This window comes from Stegastes partitus, unplaced genomic scaffold, assembly GCF_000690725.1.
Source record: "Stegastes partitus isolate 25-593 unplaced genomic scaffold, Stegastes_partitus-1.0.2 Scaffold2177, whole genome shotgun sequence".
Taxonomy (NCBI): Eukaryota; Metazoa; Chordata; class Actinopteri; family Pomacentridae; genus Stegastes; species Stegastes partitus.
The window spans coordinates 32,173-40,414 of NW_007579908.1; the positions used below are offsets into that span (position 1 = coordinate 32,173).

Consider the following 8,242-nt stretch of genomic DNA (forward strand, 5'->3'; position numbering starts at 1 on the left):
CAGAAAGGATGCTGTTGACCAAAACTAGCTGCTCTGTCTTGCAGTTGTTATCTCCACATGAGGCAACACAACTGTTTTGTTTGACCAGCACCAGTCTCTGCATGGCGAACACAAAGCCAGACATCCAAAGCAAAAGAAAAACTATTTTGTGTGTCTTTGTCAGTGTTGCACAGCATGAGAAAGGTTCCAACCAGTTCACACTGAAAAGCCTTCACAGTAAAACATCATTATCCAGCTTTTTATTATTTACTATGCAGTAACTCTCCCAGACTCCAGAATGATTAATTATTTCCAAATAGAGTTACTCTGGTGCAAATCTCTGCATCGTTAATATCTCAGAAAAACTAAATATGTCAGTTTGTTTTGGGTTTTTTTTTCCTAGCCCTATTACCTACAACAACAAACTGTGTTAACCTTCATTAAGTCGCCAGACAAAACACTTGTCTGGTAAAAGACTGCCGAGCTGCCTGACTGACCGACTGCTGTTTATGGTCGTGTTGTCTTCATTATCAGTAAACAAGGACAGGAAACATGAAAGAGAAAACAAGGCCTGCAGCCCTCACATGATTCCTCCATCGCCCAAATAATGTAGTTAGGCAAAAAAAACACATTAATCACCAGCAAAGACTGTGGCACAAGTACACAGCCCGCACAAACACTGTACACAGACCGAAAACAAACTGTAATCCAACATTCACACCAAACACACTGAATTATTGTGCTTTTAAGGTAACACAGTACTTGTTTGCTGAGGATAATTTAAGACCCAGTACATATTAAAATCAAGATAATAATAAAGGGCTGCTCTGGTAATCTGATAAACACCTGCAAGAATAATTAAAATCAATATTTAATTACTTATTATCACAACACTGGCCAGTAGTAACCGTATGCTGACATAATGGTGCTTCTGCAGTGGGCATACTCACGTAATAGTACTTCCTATCAAAGAGGAGCAAAGCAACACAATGGATGTGTATAGGAGAGGCCTCTGATTGGCTGCCTTGCTCTTCCATACAATATACATAATGTATTGTTATTGTATCTCTGTTGCCTGGATGGTTGCCTGGATTAGCATTAGCTCAGACTTTGCCTCATCTCCCATGTGGCAACACGCTGCACATACAAGATGCACTGAAGGAAAGATCATTTTGCAGAAGTGAACAAAACCCGTAGCAGCAAAATGCACTTAAATTAAAAATATACTACAATCCGTTTTCCACTTCTGATAACACCGCGTAGTCTTTTATTATTTCATGTCTGCCTCCCTCAGATAAATAAACCAACAAGTACGTTTTAGATACATCCATTAACTCGTGTGACCGCTGCCACTGCTGCAACATTCCTCCCAACAGTGTTGAAACCTGGCTTTCAGTACATGCCTTGCACCATCTTCTTCCTGTTCCCTTAAATTCAAAACCACAAAAAAAAAAAAAAAAACATATTGCACAACCGAAATATCCCCGAAGGTGTTTGGAGGATAACCACTTAACTCAGCAGACGCTAAGTCAACAAACACAATCCCTCGTCTGTGCATAATCGCCTCGACGCTGCTGATCTGGTGGGAGGAAGGCGGTTCACCGGTGAACAGTGATGCTAGCTTTTCCAATGAGAGCATCGCCATAGCGACTAACTATGGGGGTAATTAAGGCACCTTGGGGAGGAATACACATAACAAAATGACAACAACTGGAATTCCAGTGAGGACCGTCTGGTGTCTCGCGTAATGTAGCAATAAAACCAGTCGCTGGCTGGCTTCACCATCCTGTGGATGCCTGAAGGTTTCACGCTACTGTTTGTTTTTACATAAATAGTTTTTAATAAACAAGAATTACACTGTGTCTTACACATTTCAGCATAGTAGCTAAGTTTGGAATCATGTTCTTGCAATTAAATCGATAAATATTTAAGCTTTCCATTTCGAAATGACTACAAAAACAAGAGGTTTGTTTTGTATTCAAACAACTTTGATTCAGTTAATCTACTGCTTAGATAACACTTTGTTTGGATGCAACTGAAACTGTATTTTAATTAGAAGATTAAGTTTATTAAGATCAGCTTTAAATGTATTTGTATTTAATAGTAAATGATGACAGGTTCTGCGGTTTGCATCGTCGCCTCGCAGCAAGAAGATTTTTATATTTACTCTTGTCTTGTTATTGTTGTGGATCAGTCTCATTCACCACGGCAAATTCCTTGTGTGTGCGAGCTCACTTAGCAATAAAAAAGCTTCTGATTCTGAAGAAGGTGACCGGTTCGCGTCCCGGTGAGGACACCAGGGATCTTTCTGTGTGGAGTCTCCATGTTCTCCCCGTGCAGTGTAGGTTCTCTCTAGGTTCTCCAGCTTCCTCCCACAAGGTCCAAAAACATGCTGAGGTTAATTGGTGATTCTAAATTGTCCGTAGGTGTGAATGTGAGTGTGCTTGGTTGTCTGTCTCTAAGTGTAGCCCTGTGATAGACTGGTGACCTTCGCCCTAAGTCAGCTGGGATAGACTCCAGCCCCCCGCGACCCTAGTGAGGATTAAGCGGTGTATAGATAATGGATGGATGGATTTCAAAATAACTGCAAAAACAAGAGGTTTGTTTTGTGAAAACTGCCCTTAAATATGTTTCGGTTAATCTTGTTTGGATGTAACTAAAACTGTATTTTAATTAACGGATTACGCTTATTAAGACCAGCTTTAAATGTAATTGTATTTAACAAGAAATGATTACATAAAAGCATCCAATAAAGAGAAGTGTCTCAGTGGCTCAGTATCAGTTCCTCGTACACACACACAGGACGCCTTTATTTCTGTCTGTGATACAAGTTCCTGAGTGGCGGTCAAAACATTTTCGACACACCAGCATGCAGCAGAAGCCAAAACTGCCTCTGAGGGATGAGTGTATCACGGAGAGAGGATAAACACACCACTGTGAGCCTCGGTGTCAATGACCTACAGTACACCAGCAGAGAGCTTTGTTTAGTCTCCCGGTGAGTCAGATGGAGATGCTGATGGAGGCAGAGAGAAGTCAAACAGGCAGGGGAGCATTCCCACTGTTTACTGGGCCAGTTAAAACGTGATAATGTGAACCAGGACGATGCCTCAGATAAATGCTGCTACTTCAGGTGAACCTGGTGTTCCTCCCTGAAGGCAACTTATGCATGGATTTGTCTTTTGTGGCTTTTCCCCGGTCAGACTGCCAGGTTCTGCTTGTACTAGCAACTCATTACAAACACCCAGATGAGTGAAACTAGTTAGAATTCAACAAATCTCTCAACTGTGAAGCCATGTATTACCAATTCAACCTCCACTGACAGCTAAGCAGCTCGGAGGACCCATCCCAAACATGCTACCGTCAACTGTTTGCTTGCTACACGAGCGCGCATAGTCAAGCTATTGATTTAGCTTTACAAATTAATTAATTCCGTCATTTTTTAATGAGAAGAAGGACTTTAAATAAGCAAACGGGGGTACTGTTTGTCCTCAACAACACACCCCAAGCCGAGAGTCGCAACTCTGACAGCAGGTCTGGCAGCTTTTTGACAGCTAGCATGAACGCTAGCGTCAGGGTTGAAGAAGAAAAAAAAATAAGGAGGCTAGCTAGCATAGTTAGCCTCCTTTTTTTTGTACATAAAAGGGAAAAGCGAGATATTTGGCGCTGAAAACAAAGCAGAACACAAGAGAAAAGAGCGCTAAAATTCCTGTCGTCTTACCTCGGCGGTGTGTTCAGAGCGAATGTTTTGGCAAGTCCGGAGAGATGAGCAGGAATTTAGTGTGTAGCTTTGACTGTACACAGAAGCGGAAGTCGCTGGCAGAGGGGGCGTGATTAGATAATGACAGACGTGAGGTGCAGCCAATCAGGTGTAAGAATGTGGAGCGCTTAGCCAATAGCAATACAGCTTGTTTGGCCGATTGAAAAACAGGGAAAAAAACAAAACAAAATGCAACTTTCTTTTTGTTAATATTATTATTATACTTAGAATTTTATTATAATCACAATCTTCAATGAGAAATGTTAATGTGATTTATTATTGTTGTTAATATTATTGTTGTTGATAGCATAGATGATGCATAATATAAATAACAATAATAATCATCATCATCATTGCAAGATTGTTTTTCTTGTTTTCATCCTAATTTAAATTCCAGAAACTTCTATTTATACATATTGTATAAAATATATATATAAAGATGGATTCATACTACACAAAATATACATTTGATGTGCATTTTATTTATTGTTATTATTAGAACAATGACACTACACATTTGTTTACTATCAATATTATGTTAAAGATCTTTACTATCTTAAATCTGCAATTTTAATATGATATATAATTATCATCGTTGTTGTTTTTGTTATTATTATAATAATAATAAAGGATTCCATGTCATTTTTACTATAATTTCAAATTCAGAAACTGATATTTATTACACTAAGAAGCATAAAGCATGGATTTCTGCATTATTTTTTAATGACGTTAACGATGATATTATAGTCAGACTGATTGTGAGGCATAAACAGCAACTAAACACCACACCTTGAAACGTTTCAGACAGGCCCTCATTATCTTTTCAAGATGATCAACTCAACGCCATGAGAATGAGTGGAATTCACGTCTCTGTGGGTTTTGACTCCGGGTGTTGCGGCTCATTATGCCTTCTGATACCTGGTGTTGATTTCCAGCCCTGCTTATGAGACGTCAGCGAGGCCAGAGGGTGTATTATCGCTCTCATCAATTATGGAGCTCGTCAAGCTACTGATATGTTTGATAAACACGTCAGTCTGCTCAGAAGGAGAACACAGGGACGAGAACTGGGCACATTGACAGTGGAGAGCTTAAATGTGTGCTTATTAATGAAGCTTTCTAGTTTCTGTTTCGTTTATGGGTAATAAACAGAGGTTGTTTGTCATTATAGCACCTTGACTGAACAGAAGAAAGACAAAAACACAACCTACAGAGAACTGAAAAGTCTCAAAAGTTAAAGATATTAAAGATCCCATAGGACAGCAAGAAAAAAAACACAGCCCACACCTAAAAAACAAAACGGAGAAAAAAAAAAAAAAAAAAAGTGTGCTCATCAGTAATGATTTGCTATTTTGGTCGGCAGTGTGTCAACCAGAAACAAAGCAGTGGGTTTCTTCTCCCTGACTTACATAACAGCTATGATGGTGTGATGAGGAGAAAAGAAAAGCAGAACAGAGAACAGGATCAGAAAGCACAGAAGACGAGGAGGAGGAGGAAGAGGAGGAGGAGGGGAATCAGAAGAGTGGAAGCAGAAGAGAAAACACTTTCTATTCAGGCTCCCAGTGGGACACAGAGTCCTGTTTGTACACAAAGACACAGTCATGACTGTACATATAGACGCTCACACCACCGCGTCACGCATGAAAACGCACGTCAGGAATGTTCATGGTGGTGCTGCAGATTCATAAAACATTCTGAGCACAGGATCCACCTTGTTACTGCATCACAGCTTTAAAGTGAGCGTTGAGTTTTAATAACGGAGATTTCTGAAGGAAGACAAAGAAACTAGTGTCGGCTGGATGTTTAATCATGTTTGTTCTGCCAAATAGCCTCCTAGGATGAAATCACTTGAAATGCTTGGATTTTCATGATACAAACGAGGCTTTTTCTTCCTCCTGTCATAGGATAACGTGTCGTTAATCGCCTAAATGTTGGTGGATGAGGTCAGAACATGGCCTTGTGTCACTTTAACCACTGGCTCTACACCCAGTCTGTGCTGGATGAGAAAATTATTACAAACATTCCCTGTTTTATTAACTAGTAAAAGCTCAAAAAGAAAGTCTAAATTCACTCTTTAACAGTACAAAACAAGTCCACAACCGTTTGGTGCAAAATAATATGTTTTTTATTATATTAATTCAGTGAAAGTTACAGTAACTGTACAGATATTTGCTGTTATTTGAAAGAAATGTTAACTACATTAATGATTGAGAAATGCTAGATCATCTTTTAAATTTTGTTTTTGGCAGATTTTTCCTGTTTTGTTAAATTATTCTTATTACATATTAAGCCTGATTTCCTGCTATACAGTATATATTATAATTTTTAAAAATAGCATTAGCAATTATGTTACATAATTTGGGGCTAAAATAAAGTCAGACAGATTGTGTAACATAAACAACCATCTGCAAAAGCTGCAATTTTAATCTGATTTAACTGTTTTCTGTTTGTTTAATCAATTTACTGTTCACTTTTATAGATTTGCCTGTTTTAAAACTGGTAAAGTGCAGACAGAAAGTATTCATTCACCCATTAACTGTACAAAAATACAACAAAACTGTTAAAATGGTTTGACATAAAATTACACTTTTAAAAAATTTACTGTATCAGCAAAAAGGATTGGTAATTTACAGGCATTTGCTGCTATTTGAATGAAAAAGTAACTATATGAAGTGTTGAGAGATATTAGATAATTTACAAAACTGTTATTTGACAGATTTTCCTGTTTTGTTAAATTACAGACATTAACTAGTGAAATCACAAAAACAAGATAAAAGAAGAAAACAACAGGTCAAAACTGTAAATAATGTCCACAATGTGGTGAAAAATTACAGTTCTACTGTATTTAAATCAGCTAAAATGACAATAATCCCCCAAATTTTCCACACATTTTCTACATGATCTCAGCCTGACAGGCCTTTAATAATAAAAAATAACTTTATTTATAGAACATCTTTTAAAAACAGAGTTTACTAAGTACTTTACAGACAGAGCAATAAGTAAAAGATGGATACTCAGAAAGAACACTAAACAATATAAGGCCAGTCAGTCCAAACATCCATCCATCATCTATACACCACTTAATCCTCTCTAGGGTCGTGGGGGGCTGGAGTCTATCCCAGCTGACTCAGGGTGAAGGCAGGTTCACCTGGACAGGTAACCAGTCTATCACAGGGCTACACTTAGAGACAGACAACCAAGCACACTCACATTCACACCTACGGACAATTTAGAATCACCAATTAACCTCAACATGTTTTTGGACTGTGTGGGAGGAAGCCGGAGAACCCGGAGAGAACCCACGCTGCACGGGGAGAACATGGAGACTCCATGCAGAAAGATCCCGGGTGTCCTCACCAGGATGCAAACCGGCAATGGTGCTAACCACCGAGCCACCTTACAGCCCCCAGTCCAAACATAGTCGATTTAAATACATAAATACATAAAGATTTTCAAAATAAATTTGTATGAAAACAGATAAAATAATAAAACGCCACATCCAAGTCAAATAAAAGAAAAACAGAGTCAAACTTGTAAATGAGTAAAATAAATACCTACATAAGGGTAAAAGAGAATAAAATGCAAAATGAAACAGAGTTATAAATGAAAGAAATAAAAATATTTGTGCTGCATGTTCCCCTGTTGGCCACTAGATGGAGGCAGAAAACAGGTAAACTTCCCTCCTATGCGGCTTAAACAACATGTGCATCTGCACCACTGCTATTTTACTTCTTTATACCCTCTGACAACTCGATCATCAGAGTTTTTCTAATAAACATAATTTACTGGTTGTGATCCAGAGCTCCATAAATTGTCTCTCTTGTGCTTGTCGACAGCAGCGCCGCTGATCAAACAGCGTCTCCTGGAGTTGATGCTTGAGCAGAGAACAGTTCTTGGTTCTCCTCTAAACATAACTTACATGATGGTATTTAAGCTTTTCTCCTGACATCTGTGACTGGATATCATCATTTACATTCCATCTACTGTATCCTGCAGCTGTTCCTCCAGATGAAACGGCCACATGAGACTCATTCCACTGGCAGGAGACAAACTTTGTGTCTTTGGGCTCTCACAGGCTGATTCAGAGCCAGTAGCTTCAGTCTTCAGTCCACTGTGATAAAAACAAAACATGCTGAGGTGGCTGAAAAGACGCAACAACAATGCAGCAAAGATAAAAATGAAATTAAATCACGACACAAACAATGCACAGCACGACGAAATACAAGCAGAGCAGATGTATTTAGCTGAAATTATCCGTCTCCTGGTGTCAGCAGGCAGAACGTGTCAGTGTTTGCTGATGCAGCTCAGTCTCCCCCATACATTGACTGCTTTCCAATTACTGGACTGAGAATAAGCTGCAAGGACAGCAAGTTTTGGTTATTGTCTTCTCTTTTTTTCTTTTTCTTTCAGCAAAGCAGATTAGAAATGATGCACTCTGTTACCAATGAGAGGCACAATTAGTGAAACATGCTCATTGTGAAGCAGAGTTTGCTGGTTTGGTTTGGAGGT

General features: G+C 38.9%; 1 protein-coding gene across 1 annotated transcript in view; it reads right to left on the minus strand.

Moving 5' to 3' along the window:
* Positions 1–3,788, minus strand: part of LOC103374204 (oxysterol-binding protein-related protein 2-like) — a 35,930-nt gene extending 32,142 nt beyond the window's left edge. Inside the window, exon 1 of the mRNA XM_008304249.1 lies at positions 3,698–3,788. The gene's annotated coding sequence lies outside the window, so the exon portion shown is untranslated. The remainder of the gene's footprint in view (positions 1–3,697) is intronic.
* Between the last annotated feature and the right edge of the window lie 4,454 nt (positions 3,789–8,242).